At 39.6% G+C, this 13,558-nt stretch overlaps 1 protein-coding gene across 1 annotated transcript in view; it reads right to left on the bottom strand.

Annotated features, from left to right (window-relative positions):
* The window catches only part of C1QTNF7 (C1q and TNF related 7), an 80,658-nt gene that overhangs the window by 20,447 nt on the left and 46,653 nt on the right, over nucleotides 1–13,558 (bottom strand). The gene's annotated exons all lie outside the window — the stretch shown is intronic.

The raw sequence follows: 13,558 nt of genomic DNA, 5'->3' as shown, positions 1-13,558 counted from the left end.
TTCTCATCCTCAAATTGAAATTGTATCTTTCATTATTTCTAAGTTCTCTCACAGCTCTAGTATTCCTCATCAAAGTGCTTGTGTTTGATGAGATGAAATTTGTAAAAATGCCACATCTACACATATGGGTAGAGATATGAGATACCTTGAAGGAGATATTTATTGAGAGAAGTCACTCAAGTGACTCTTTTAGTTTTGTGCATATAAGCAGGTACTTGGAAGTAGCTGAATGAAGGTTTTTCCTCCCAGGAATTTTTGGCTGGCAAGGTGTTGGGATTATTTGCTTAAAGCACCCACAGTCTTCTAGAAGGAAGGAACCAAGGGTCCAATTCCTCTCCATAATGTAAATGTAAGGAAATCAGTCATGGACTATAGGGTTGGTCTGGTCTAAGGCCTATCATCAAGAAATCACAGAATGGAACTGACCAGGAGGTAAGGACTAAAGAATTTTGGCGTGGTGGCTTTTGTACAGTATATGAATGAGGCTGCAAGTTTGTCTGCTTTCAGTCATTCTGTCAGAGCAGATATTCTTGGAGGAACAATGGTTAAACACACAATGATGAATTAAAAGGATTATTATATTGAAACTTAGTAAGAGGGTAATATTGGGGTCAGCAAGAGCATCCTCTACAAAAGCACCTCCTGGAATATGCATGGCTAGTGTTCAACGGTGTCACCATTTGGTGACAGTTCAATCAATGGGAAAGTTGGACAACCAAAGGTTTTGTTTTGTATGTTTTACCTGGGTTGGAATTAGGAATTAGGAATGACTCCTTTGAACCAAGCAAACCCGTAGAATTCTTAGGTTATTCATGGAGGGGAGGATTGAGGTCTTAAGTAGTCTACATGCTAATAAAAGCAAATGGGATCCTAACAATTCATTGAAAGAAAAGGGCCATATTGAACTTAAATAGGAAAGCAGGTAGATCACTGGGGGTAAAATGCTTCCATTAGTTTAATACCAGTAGAACATCACACAACAACACTTTGTCATGTGTAAGATTTGACTCTCTGACTTCAAGGAATCTCCCGATTCCCCATACTGAAGTGTTCTAAGAGGCTGAAGTAGAACACCAGTCCTTTCAAGCTTAATGTCAGGTGTTTCAGGCTTTAGATGTGTTCTTTGTTATTATAAAGTGATAACTTCTTAATGGGCTTTTCTCATTCACTCTTTGAAATAGCACAGTCTCCGTCAAAGAACTTAGAAATTGTTTCTTGACTTCCAAAAGAGACAGATGTATTCTTATATTACTGCCTTAACTTGGCAGAGTATTGATACAAATTATGGGTATTTATATTCACTCTTCTGTGTCATTCACAATTTCCTTAACTTCCCCTTAATGTTTGCTGATAAAGTTTCTTGTATTATTTAGGTACCACGTTACTTTTTTCTGTTCTGCAATATTAGATTTTAAAAGTTATTTTTCATCTTAGATAACTCATAATCTGTATCTTCTCAGACATATTCTTTTCCACAAAGAGAACTAGTCTTTGAAATTGTCTCCTAGAGCATAAAAAATCAGAATAAAAAATAAGATTCTGTTTTTGCCTGACAGTCATGCCAAGGCCAAGGTTGTCCTCTGCCTTTCCAATGCACAGAAGTCTTTCCTCTCAGCTTGTGCTTTGGTTTTCCTGTAGCCTTAACTCACTTTTCAACTAAAGGCAGTTCAATCTAGACAATCCTATCAATGTCCACAAAGCATCTAACAGTGTGTTGGTTCAGCTTTCAAAAAAAGTGTTCAGCCTCCTACACTACTGATGGGAATGCAAGCTAGTGCAGCCACTCTGGAAAACAGTATGGAGGTTCTTCGAAAAGTTGAAAATAGAGCTACCCTATGACCCAGCAATTGCACTATTGTGTATTTATCCTAAAGATACAAATGTGGTGATCCAAAGGAGCTTGTGCACCTGAATGTTTATAACAGCAATGTCCACAATAGCCAAACTATGGAAAGAGCCTAGATGTCCATCAACAAAAGAATGGATAAATAAGATGTGGTATAGATATACAACAGAATACTATGCAGTCATCAAAAAAAAAAAAAAAAAGAAATCTTCCTATTTGCAATGATGTGGGTGGAACTAGAGGGTATTATGTTAAATGAAATAAGTCAATCAGAGAAAGACAATTATCATATGATCTCACTGATATGAGGAATTTGAGAAACAAGACAGAGGATCGTAGGGGAAGGGAGGGAAAAATGAAACAAGATGAAACCAGAGAGGGAGTTAAGCCATAAGAGACTCTTAATCTCAGGAAACAAACTGAGGGTTGCTGGAGGGGAGGGGGGTGGAAGGAATGGGGTGGCTGGGTTATGGACATTGGTGAGGGTATGTGCTATGGTGAGTGCTGTGAAGTGTATAAACCTGGTGATTCACGGACCTGTACCTCTGGGGCTAATAATACATTATATGTTTATAAAAAAATAAAAAAAAATTTTTAAAAAAGGGTTCAGGTTCATTCACAGTTTTGCTAAGTGGGTTGTTTTTGTTTTTGTTTTGTGTAAATACTCCCATGATAGGGGTGCATGTATTTTTTTGAATTAGCATTTCTGTTTTCTTTGGGTAGATACTCAGTGGTGGAATTATGGGATCATATGGTATTTTTAATTTTGCGGGAAACCTCTGTAGTATTTTCCACAGTGGCTGCACAAATTTACATTCCTACCAAGAGTACACAACAGTTCCTTTTTCTCTACATCTTTATCAACATTTGTTATTTCTTGTTTTTTTTTTTTAATTTAAAATTTTTTTATTTTAGCCATTCTGTTAGGTGTAAGGTGATGTCTCATTGTGGTTTTGATTTGTATTTCCTGGATGGTGAGTGTTTTTAAAACAACAACAACAACAACACTTCCCATCATGGCCAATTTCAAGCCACCAACCTAACCTTAACAAAATGCAAAGTTGGGAAGATATGTGCAGAACTGCCATTTTTCTAGGTGCTAGAATTATTAAAAAATGTTCTAACTGATATACAATGAGAACTTATATGTTATGACATTATATAATTACTTTCCTTAATCTTCATTATAACCTCTTGAAATGAATAATTTTATCATTCTTCTTTTAGAGATAAAGACAGTGGATAGTCTGATCCACAATCGGCCCACCCAACTTCTATAACATATACCTCCCCAGGGTGTTGTTAACTTTACAAGATCAGGTTCCTGCATCTAAGGAGCTTTCAGGCAGGTGGAATGTACACCTGAGTCCTCTTCCTCCCTGGAGCACTAGATTCTGTCTGGAATCTAATCTTTTTCTTGCCTCATTGCCTTACTTATTTCATCTCCTCTGGCTTGCAAGTTCCTGCTAACCATGTTTTCCCCATGCCCCTTTCTTCATTTGCTCACATTTTTCATCCTTATCCATTGCTTTGTCTAGAAAATCTCCTTGATGCTTCAAAAAGTCTCCCTGATTCTCCCCATCAGGTACAGCCTTGTCTTCCCTTGAGCCCTCCTGGCAAATTATTTGGATCTTTCTTATACACTTTAGCTCATGGACTCTCAATTAGGTCTATTGATTCAGCATATCAGCAAATTAGGGCAAACCATTTGTATTTTTCAAACAGTCTATGAGTAATTCTGATGGACCGTCAGGCTTTGGGAATCTTTGTTTGATCTTCCCTTGTTCAAATGATGCCCTGTCTCTTAGTCCTTCTAAATCACAGGGTTCCAGTCATACAAATCTGGTCTTCTCCCTCCTTCCTCTTGTTGTTCTATTCATTACATCATCACATATTTATTAAGCGTTACTATATGCTAGTTACAGAATGCTTGGTCTTGGTGTTAAAGGGAGAGTAAATGTAGAGCCCTTTTAGAGGAAAAGTCCAGTGGAGAAGACAGACATTCATCAAATAATCACAGAACTGTGTTTAACAGGATGTTAATTTGGATTTCCCATCATCTTGAGTTTCAAATGAGAACTCAAAACAAGGAATAATGGGCAATCAATGTCCATACATTCCTTTAAGACTTGCTAAGAACAAAGGAAATTAAAGGCATCCAAATCGGCAAAGAAGAAGTCAAATTATCACTCTTCGCAGATGATATGATACTATATGTGGAAAACCCAAAAGACTCCACTCCAAAACTGCTAGAACTTATACAGGAATTCAGTAAAGTGTCAGGATATAAAATCAATGCACAGAAATCAGTTGCATTTCTCTACACCAACAGCAAGACAAAAGAAAGAGAAATTAAGGAGTCAATCCCATTTAAAATTGCACCCAAAACCATAAGATACCTAGGAATAAACCTAACCAAAGAGGCACAGAATCTATACTCAGAAAACTATAAAGTGCTCATGAAAGAAATTGAGGAAGACACAAAGAAATGGAAAAATGTTCCATGCTCCTGGATTGGAAGAATAAATATTGTGAAAATGTCTATGCTACCTAAAGCAATCTACACATTTAATGCAATTCCTATCAAAGTACCATCCATCTTTTTCAAAGAAATGGAACAAATAGTTCTAAAATTTATATGGAACCAGAAAAGACCTCGAATAGCCAAAGGGATATTGAAAAAGAAAGCCAACATTGGTGGCATCACAATTCCGGACTTCAAGCTCTATTACAAAGCTGTCATCATCAAGACAGCATGGTACTGGCACAAAAACAGACACATAGATCAATGGAACAGAATAAAGAGCCCAGAAATAGACCCTCAACTCTACAGTCAACTAATCTTCGACAAAGCAGGAAAGAATGTCCAATGGAAAAAAAGACAGCCTCTTCAATAAATGGTGCTGGGAAAATAGGACAGCCACATGCAGAAAAATGAAATTGGACCTTTTTCTTACACCACACACAAAAATAGACTCAAATGGATGAAGGACCTCAATGTGCGAAAGGAATCCATCAAAATCCTTGAGGAGAACACAGGCAGCAACCTCTTCAACCTCAGCCGCAGCAACATCTTCCTAGGAACAACGCCAAAGGCAAGGGAAGCAAGGGCAAAAATGAACTATTGGGATTTCATCAAGATCAAAAGCTTTTGCACAGCAAAGGAAACAGTTAACAAAATCAAAAGACAGCTGACAGAATGGGAGAAGGTATTTGCAAACGACATATCAGATAAAGGACTAGTGTCCAGAATCTATAAAGAACTTAGCAAACTCAACACCCAAAGAACAAATAATCCAATCAAGAAATGGGCAGAGGACATGAACAGACATTTCTGCAAAGAAGACATCCAGATGGCCAACAGACACATGAAAAAGTGCTCCATATCACTCGGCATCAGGGAAATACAAATCAAAACCACAATGAGATATCACCTCACACCAGTCAGAATGGCTAAAATCAACAAGTCAGGAAATGGCAGATGCTGGCGAGGATGCGGAGAATGGGGAACCCTCCTACACTGTTGGTGGGAATGCAAGCTGGTGCAGCCACTCTGGAAAACAGCATGGAGGTTCCTCAAAATGTTGAAAATAGAACTGCCCTATGACCCAGCAATTGCACTATTGGGTATTTACCCTAAAGATAGAAACGTAGTGATCCAAAGGGGCATGTGCACCCGAATGTTTATAGCAGCAATGTCCACAATCGCCAAACTATGGAAAGAACCTAGATGTCCATCAACAGATGAATGGATCAAGAAGATGTGGTATATATACACAATGGAATACTATGCAGCCATCAAAAGAAATGAAATCTTGCCATTTGCGACAACATGGATGGAACTAGAGCGTATCATGCTTAGCGAAATAAGTCAAGCAGAGAAAGACAACTATCATATGATCTCCCTGATATGAGGAAGTGGTGATGCAACATGGGGGCTTAAGTGGGTAGGAGAAGAATCAATGAAACAAGATGGGATTGGGAGGGAGACAAACCATAAGTGACTCTTAATCTCACAAAACAAACTGAGGGTTGCTGGGGGGAGGGGGTTTGGGAGAAGGGGGTGGGATTATGGACATTGGGGAGGGTATGTGCTTTGGTGAGTGCTGTGAAGTGTGTAAACCTGGTGATTCACAGACCTGTACCCCTGGGGATAAAAATATATGTTTATAAAAAATAAAAAATTAAAAAAAAATAAAAAATTAAAAAAAAAGTTATCATCTCATACCATTTTCTAAAAAAAAAAAAAAAATTCAGTCACAGATCTGCTACTACTTCCTTGATAGAACCCGAAGCAAACCTCAGTCTCTTCCAGCTTTCTCATTTATGTAATAGGGCTAAAGTATACAGAAGATATTTTGGAGGCATGAACTTGATCATTTATTTATAAATGTTTTATCTAATGTAATACAAATTAGGTGAGAAAATGTAAGTGCTAGTAAAAATAGTGATCTTCTAACCTATATGATGTATACAGATAGAGGCTTTTCTCCCTCTTCATCATCAGAAAATAAATGGGACTGGTATAGTAGTTTATATAGAAAAGGTATATATACGTAAAACTGAGCATAAAGTATTCCAGAAAGAATTGGTTAGAAACTTTCCTAATGATTAAAAATTAAAGTTCTGACCTTCCAAAAAAAAAAAAAAAAAAAGACTTGCTAAGAACAGCTGGATCTGACACTGAGCTGTGGTCCACTTTCCATCCACATAAAAGAAAACTAGAAGTTAAAAAAATAAGTAATGGTTGAAGAGAGCCTCCAAAGTAAAAAGCTGTAAGCTGATAAGAGAGTGCTAATGAGCTCTCCCCTTCTTTCCCATGAGGGAAATAAGGGAAGAGTGATACCTCCTCTCTAGCCAGGAGGCAAGGACTTTAAGAGATCACCAATAGTAGGAAAGGTGCCCACAAGAAAGAAGCTGTTTGTTTTCCAGCTGGATGTTTAACTAAACTGTGAAGCTAAAACCCTTGCAGCTTTCACAGGATCAGAGAAATGCAATAAGTAGGTTCTGGAGGAGCTTGACACACCCCTGGAGGTTGATATCTTATGATATCAAAGAAACTAGAGAATTCTAGCTCTATAAAGGCAAAAGGCTGTTAGAGAAGGGAGCCAGCATAGGGATAACCATCTGAGAGGCAAGGGTACATGAATTTCTTAAGAGACAGATGGTACCAAGAATGAAGGTGGAGTTGGGCCATCGAGATGGAAACTTAAGCCAGGTCAGAGTCTTCCTAGAACAAGGTAGCCAGTAAGAAGCCATTGAGTACATCACTGAGTACAGAAGCTGAGGCTGGTTTAGGGCAGTGCAAAGTACCAACCAAGGAGTGAATCACCCATTCAGGGAACTGTGTGGTATGGAGGTCTCTCAGAAAGCTTCTAATGACCCTGGGAATATGTTCAACTAGAGATAGCTGGCATTTAAAGACAGGGCACACCTGTGTGTGGCAGGAGAGAACTGTGCAAATAGCTCATACTGAACAAAAATAATTAGATCATGTTTTTATAATTCTTTTATGTTCTGATCTGACTCTAGACATGTTCAAAGTGGAAGGAGGGAGAAGAGTTGGAGGAAGAGCAAAAAACCACAGTAGATCCTGAGTTAAATGCATGGAAAGAGAACAGGCATGTTTTAGATGTGAGATGAAAGTTATTATTTAGATTTATCTTTTTAATATGTGAAAATAAGTCACAATTAAATAATGAAATTGGGTCATGTAACCAAAAATGACCAGAAAGTTAAGGAATTTGCCTGAGATGTCATGAAAGGACAGAGAAGGATCCAAAATAATTTGACTAGAAGAAGTGATGGGGAAAGAAGGAAGTTGTTTCTTACTTATATCAAGGGCAGATAAGGTCATTTGATAAATTTAATAAATTCTAGAGGGTGTTTTAAAGGAAAGGTGAAGGGTGTTTTGGGAGTGTTTAGCAGGATGACTGACATAGCTGAGACTATGGATCAGGAAGGGCTTGCCTAGAGATATGGTATTTGGCTTAAAATGTGAAACAGAAGCTGACATTATCCAATAAGAGGCTGTGAGAAAACATTTTCAGGCTGAGGGATTGCCACATGCAAATGTCCTGAGGTAGAAGAGGATAATTTTGAGGAAGGCCATTGAGAAGGAGCAAAGGAGAGCCTGAGCCTGGAGGGAGGATGGCTCTCCTAGCCATGGAAAGTTCTGGTCTTTTTCCTGGGGTGGTGGGAGCCCCTGAAGGACTACAAATAAGATTTTATGAGTCAAGCCGTCAATTCTCTCTCAACCCTGATAGGCTATAACCAGGATAATATACATGGAGGTGATGCTTGTTTGCCACTTTTCCAGCTTTTCAGTGTGGTTTCTAAACCCACTCTGCTTTCATTATAGGAAAGAAAAGAGTTCTTGTGAGAAAACTAGATTGCATGTTCACTCACTCATTGAATGAAAAAATGTTATTGGCTCTTACTGTGTGCCAGGAATTGTCCCAGGCCCTGGGGATCAGAGTTGAAAGAGGAAGAGAGGATCCTGATGTGCATGGACTCATATTCCAGCAAGGATCTCACACCATCAGGGAAGGAAGGATCCTCAGAGGACATCAGCCTGATTTTCCCATTTTACAGACCAGAAAACAGATGCAGTGAGAATAAGTGACTTGCCCAAAGGTCACAACTGCATGGGATGTTGGATTTAGTACTCAGGTCCTTATATGATTTCCAAGAGTCTCTCCTTTCATAGCATGGCTGCTCATCAATCCCTCATTCCTAACTTCACATGGAGAAGACACTGCAGTATTTTTTTATATATAGAAATATAATTGAGAATTAACAAATAGCATTATCCTCGACCATAATACTTGATACTCCTCCTTATGTCCAAAATATCACTTCTCATATTTTAAATCATAAGAAATGTTTTAAAAATTGCAGAACATTTCAAACATACATGAATGTGATGCCTACTGATGCCCCAGGCATCCAGCAGCCAGCTGCAAGTTACCTAAGGGGAATATTGTTTCCCTGGTGCCCTATTCACTTAGGCTCCCCTTCCCCGCTAACACTTGCATTTGGTAGCTTTTGAGGTGAATTCCACACATCGTATCATTTATTCTGTAGCTATTTCAGAAAACTTAGGAATTTTTATCATCTTGGATAACAACAGAGCGATTGACACCCTGCAGCTCCATCGGCCCTTGAGACTTCTTAATCAAAAACAAGAATATTTTAGATAAGTAAAAAATGTCTTAAAAGCACTTTATTCACAGGCTGCCATAGTGTGAACTAAAAGTTCTGAAATGTAATTTTACGGGGCTGTCAAGCTTTTTCAGGGATGTTTTCAGAGTGCAGTGGGAGTTCTCTGACGACCCATTATAGAAATTCCAAGAAGCCAGGCAAGTTCAGTAGGGAAGACCCCGCAGAGCGTGGTCTTCCACGCCGCCACATGTCCAGAAGGGGTCCTGCTAGTGCCAGGTGCTGCTGTGTTTGGCTTTCACTAACAAAACCTGTCAAACTGACCTGAGATTATTTAGAAAACATTGGAGAGCCAGTGCTGTTTTCAAAATGTCAGGTAATCCTGGAGTCTTGGAGGTGAAGGCTAACGGGGTGATCTGAGTTGCCTTGGGAGCTAAAGAGTCCATTGGCACAGAATGGAGCAGGTCAGCGCCAAAACACGTGTCCACAAGGCTGGGCACTGCCCCTTCCATCCCCATTATGGTGCTGTTCATTGAGAGAGACAAAGGGAGAACTTGGGCAGTGACAGCCGGGCTGACAGATCATGAAAGCAAAACCTATATGTGTCTGCTTCACAACGCCTCTATGTCTCCAGGTTGTGCCAACTTTAATTTGTTCACTTGCCTGAGAAATATGGGGCATATGAGAGATGCTGTATCTTTGTGTGTGTGTGTGTGCATGTTCTTTTTTTCAGACATTGAGCTATGATCGACATAGAACGTCGTATCCATTGCAGGTGCCTAGCATAGTGATTCAGTATATGTGTATGTTGTGACATGGTCACACAGTCTAATTAACATCCAATACCATACATAGTTAACAAATATTTTTTTTTCTTCCCAGGAGAACTTTTAAGGTTTACTGCCTTGGCAAATTTTAGATGTACAGTGCAGTATTAACCACAGTCCCCAGGCTGTACATGGCACGCCCAGGGCTTGTTTATTTTACAACTGGAAGTTGTATGCATTGGCCCCATTCGTCCATGGCATCCACCCTCCCCAACCCCAACCTCAGAAACTACCAATCTACATTCTGTAGGATGTGTCTGAGGTTTGGTTTTGTTTTTAGATTCCACATGTAAGTGAGATCATACGACATTTGTCTTTCTCTGCCTGACTTATTTCACTTAACATAATGCCTGTGCGTGGGTGGCAAATGGCAGGATTTCTTCCTTTTTGTGGCTGAATAATATTCCATTGTATATACATACCATATTTTCTCTATCCATTCATCCATCGATGGACACTTAAGCTTGTTTCTGAGATGCTGCATCTTTGAATGATGAAAAATAAAAAAAAGTTACTATTTATCAAGTGCTTATTATGTCAAGGCACTGTCCTAAGCACTTTATATGTACTTCTTGGTTATTCTTTACCATGAGCCCAGGAGGGAGCTTCTAGGACTTCCTCATGGTGCACAAGGGGACTGAGATTAGGGGTAGATTGGCAGTGCTGGTGAGGGGCAAAGCGGACTCCAAAATCCTCCTCCCCACCAAACCAACAGCCTTCAATCAGCCTCCTGGTTTCTTCTACTATAAAGCTTTCACACCCCTCTGCCTGTCTTTGAGACTCTGCCAAAATGTATGTGATGATGGTTCACTCCCTTGCTATAGCAAATTCAGAATAAATAACATTTTCTTGTTCTCATCTGGTTCGACTTCACTTATTTCCACAATATGGATGCCCACAATGTTTTGTTTCACTTCTCAGTTTGTCTAAAGTTCTAGAAGGGGAGAGGGGTACTAGTCATTGGGGCCCCAGTAAATGTGGAGAAGTCAACCCCTACTTTTAGGGGATTTTCAGTCTCTATGGGGAATCTAGGGTTCTGTACATGAGTAATACCTTATATAGACTCAGGTATGAGAATGCACCCCTTATAATATAACGTGCTTCTCTGGGGCAAGAACCCTGTCTCACTCACCTATGCTACCCACATGCAGCCAAGGGCTAGAATTTAGAGGTGCTTGCTATATAATGGTGGATTAATGATTTATTCTAGAATAAGAGCAAGAAAATTAGTCTTCAATGCTGATTGGGTTCTGGAGGCAACCACTGACTAGTATGCTTCAACAGCCACGTGAGTAGCTCCCCTATTTCCTTGTCTTTCCCCCAAACTCTTGCAACAGCCTCTGAGCTGCTCTCTGTGGTCTTGCCATCTTCTACTCAAGTTCGAGCTCTTCTTCTTCTGTGGTCTTGCCATCTTCTACTTCAAGTTCGAGTGTGTTACTAAAGTGAACCCGAACAATGGGCACTTGATAAATGAATATTTGCCATGTCAGTGAATAATATCACTTTCTTATTTAAATTAATTCCAACAGTTAAGTCCACTCTGTAATATTGTTTGACCCAAAGTATCCATTAGATAGAACTTTGCCACAGGAAAAATGCAAGGGAAAATCACAGAAGGCACATCTGGGAAGAGGTATTACTTGTTGGTATGTGGGGTGACTGTTGTTGGGATGGTGAGATCCACCTTGCTCTCAGATTCCCAGAACACCTTGGAAGCCAAAAACAGCTGCTTTCCCTTCTAGCTGGCTACAAAGGGCTGCTCTTTCTCTCTAATGGTCTCTGGGAGGATCTGCCCTCCCAGGACATTAGTTACAGGGCAAGGGCAAGGGACCTATCTGAAGGGTTGCAGCTGGAAGCCCAGAGGAGGTTCTTCAAGGGGCTAATAATCAACATCATTTATGGGGACTCCTAATTTGAAGGCAAATATAAAAGCACCTATTTATGAAGCACCTACTATAGGCTAACCATTGTAAATCCTGACCACTGAGTGAAGTAGGTATTATTATCTGCTTATTATAGAAGTGGACAGTCAGGATCCCAAATGAGAGAATTTGCAAAGGTCATGAAGCTATTAAGTAATAGTTCTGGCATTCAAACTCAGATTTTTCTGACCCCCAGACCAAATCTTCAGTTTAATATGCTTTAATTTAATATGATGCTTCTCTCCTATGATTGTTGTGAAGATTAATTGAAATAATCCACAGAAAATGAGTCCCACGTTGTGTAGAGCACAATAGGCACTCAGTAACTGTGAGGTGAGTTAATATTGCTGGCATTATCTTTGCTGCTCTGACTATTGCAGTTTTGGCTCCTGTTTTCTGATGAGTTGTCTGTCCTGGGTTCTCTGTGCCCACCTGGTTTGCACCTGAAAACCACCCAGGGGCCTATGGTTGCCAGGAGGCCAGAGGTAATATGGACATTTAGTGATGAAACATTTCTATGTTTTGAGAATGTCTGTGTGACATTATCTAGGCAGAAAAATGGTGATGCTGGTGATGATGATGATATGATAATAATAATAACAATAATTATTATTATTAATAATAACAATATTAATAATAGCTTACATTTATTGAAAACCGTTAAGTTCACTTCTTTGTGGGCATTTCAGTTCTATTCCAAGTGTCTAGTGTTTCTAAATGTCTACCCGGATAACAGAAGACCCTTGTTCTCTGATTTGCTTCTTGCTGGAAACATTGGAGGCATTCTGGAAGGAGACCCATGGACGTGAGCCAGTCTCAGAGTTAAGAGTGACAATAGACCCAACGAAGGCAAAGATTTAGCAGCAGGTGGTACCACTTGCACACATACTCCTGCCAGCCAAAACAACATTCTCACTGACTCCATCCCAGTGGAGAGAGAGCTGGAAATCCAACAGTGACTCATAGTGTGTTTGGGAAGAAAGCTGAGTATAGTGGTTTTGGCAAAAAAGGAAGAAAGAAATGGAATGTTACCACAGTCTAAATTAGCAGGACTCTCCACATCTTCTCTCTTCCCACTGACATTTCTTTGTGGCAGCTGGCAGAATAAGACCACCGTCTTTGAAGGCCAAAGTCTTCATTGCCCAGCCATGAGCCCTTGGGCAATTTGCTTGAACTGTCTAAACCTTACTTTTATCTTCCATAAATTAAAAATCTAGAACTGCTCAGATCAGGTATGATTGTTAAAATTAATGAAGTAATGCTTCTCATTGACTGGCATTTGTGCTACTCAAGAAATGTTGGTTTCTGTTGGTGGAAGGAGAAACAATTCTAGGTCAGAGATATTCCTATTTGTTGTTGTTGTTGGGTTTTTTTGTTTGTTTGTCTTTTTGTTTTTTTTTGTTTGTTTGTTTTAGCAAATTAGCTAAATTTAGCAAATTTAGAATTTACCTTCTTGCTGGTACTAGGAAAAGCTTGTCTTTGGTGGTGCTCCTTCTGGGCTCTAGAACAGACTTTTCAGAATAACCTCATCTATGTGGTTTGAGTAACTCTCTGAAGGAATAACTTCTAAGGAATTTCTTGAGCCTTGAAGGATGATATCAGGTATCTGGGAAAATAGGTGCGAGGTGGGGTAGGGCAGGCTGCTAGACAGAGCTAACAGCCTGAGGAAAAACGTGGCTCTGAAAGAGGATAAGATACCTTGGCAAAAGTAGGACAAAGCTGTTGAGGAGCAGAATAGTGTGAGAAGCATGATGAGAAATACAAGCAGAGGCTGAGGCAGAGGCTGATCACAAGAGTGGAAA

This window comes from Mustela putorius, unplaced genomic scaffold, assembly GCF_011764305.1.
Source record: "Mustela putorius furo isolate JIRA1106 unplaced genomic scaffold, ASM1176430v1.1 tig00000083_pilon_pilon_pilon, whole genome shotgun sequence".
Classification (NCBI taxonomy): domain Eukaryota; kingdom Metazoa; phylum Chordata; class Mammalia; order Carnivora; family Mustelidae; genus Mustela; species Mustela putorius.
The sequence above is the reverse complement of the archived record's forward strand: the minus strand, read 5'-3'. Positions and strand labels throughout refer to the sequence as shown.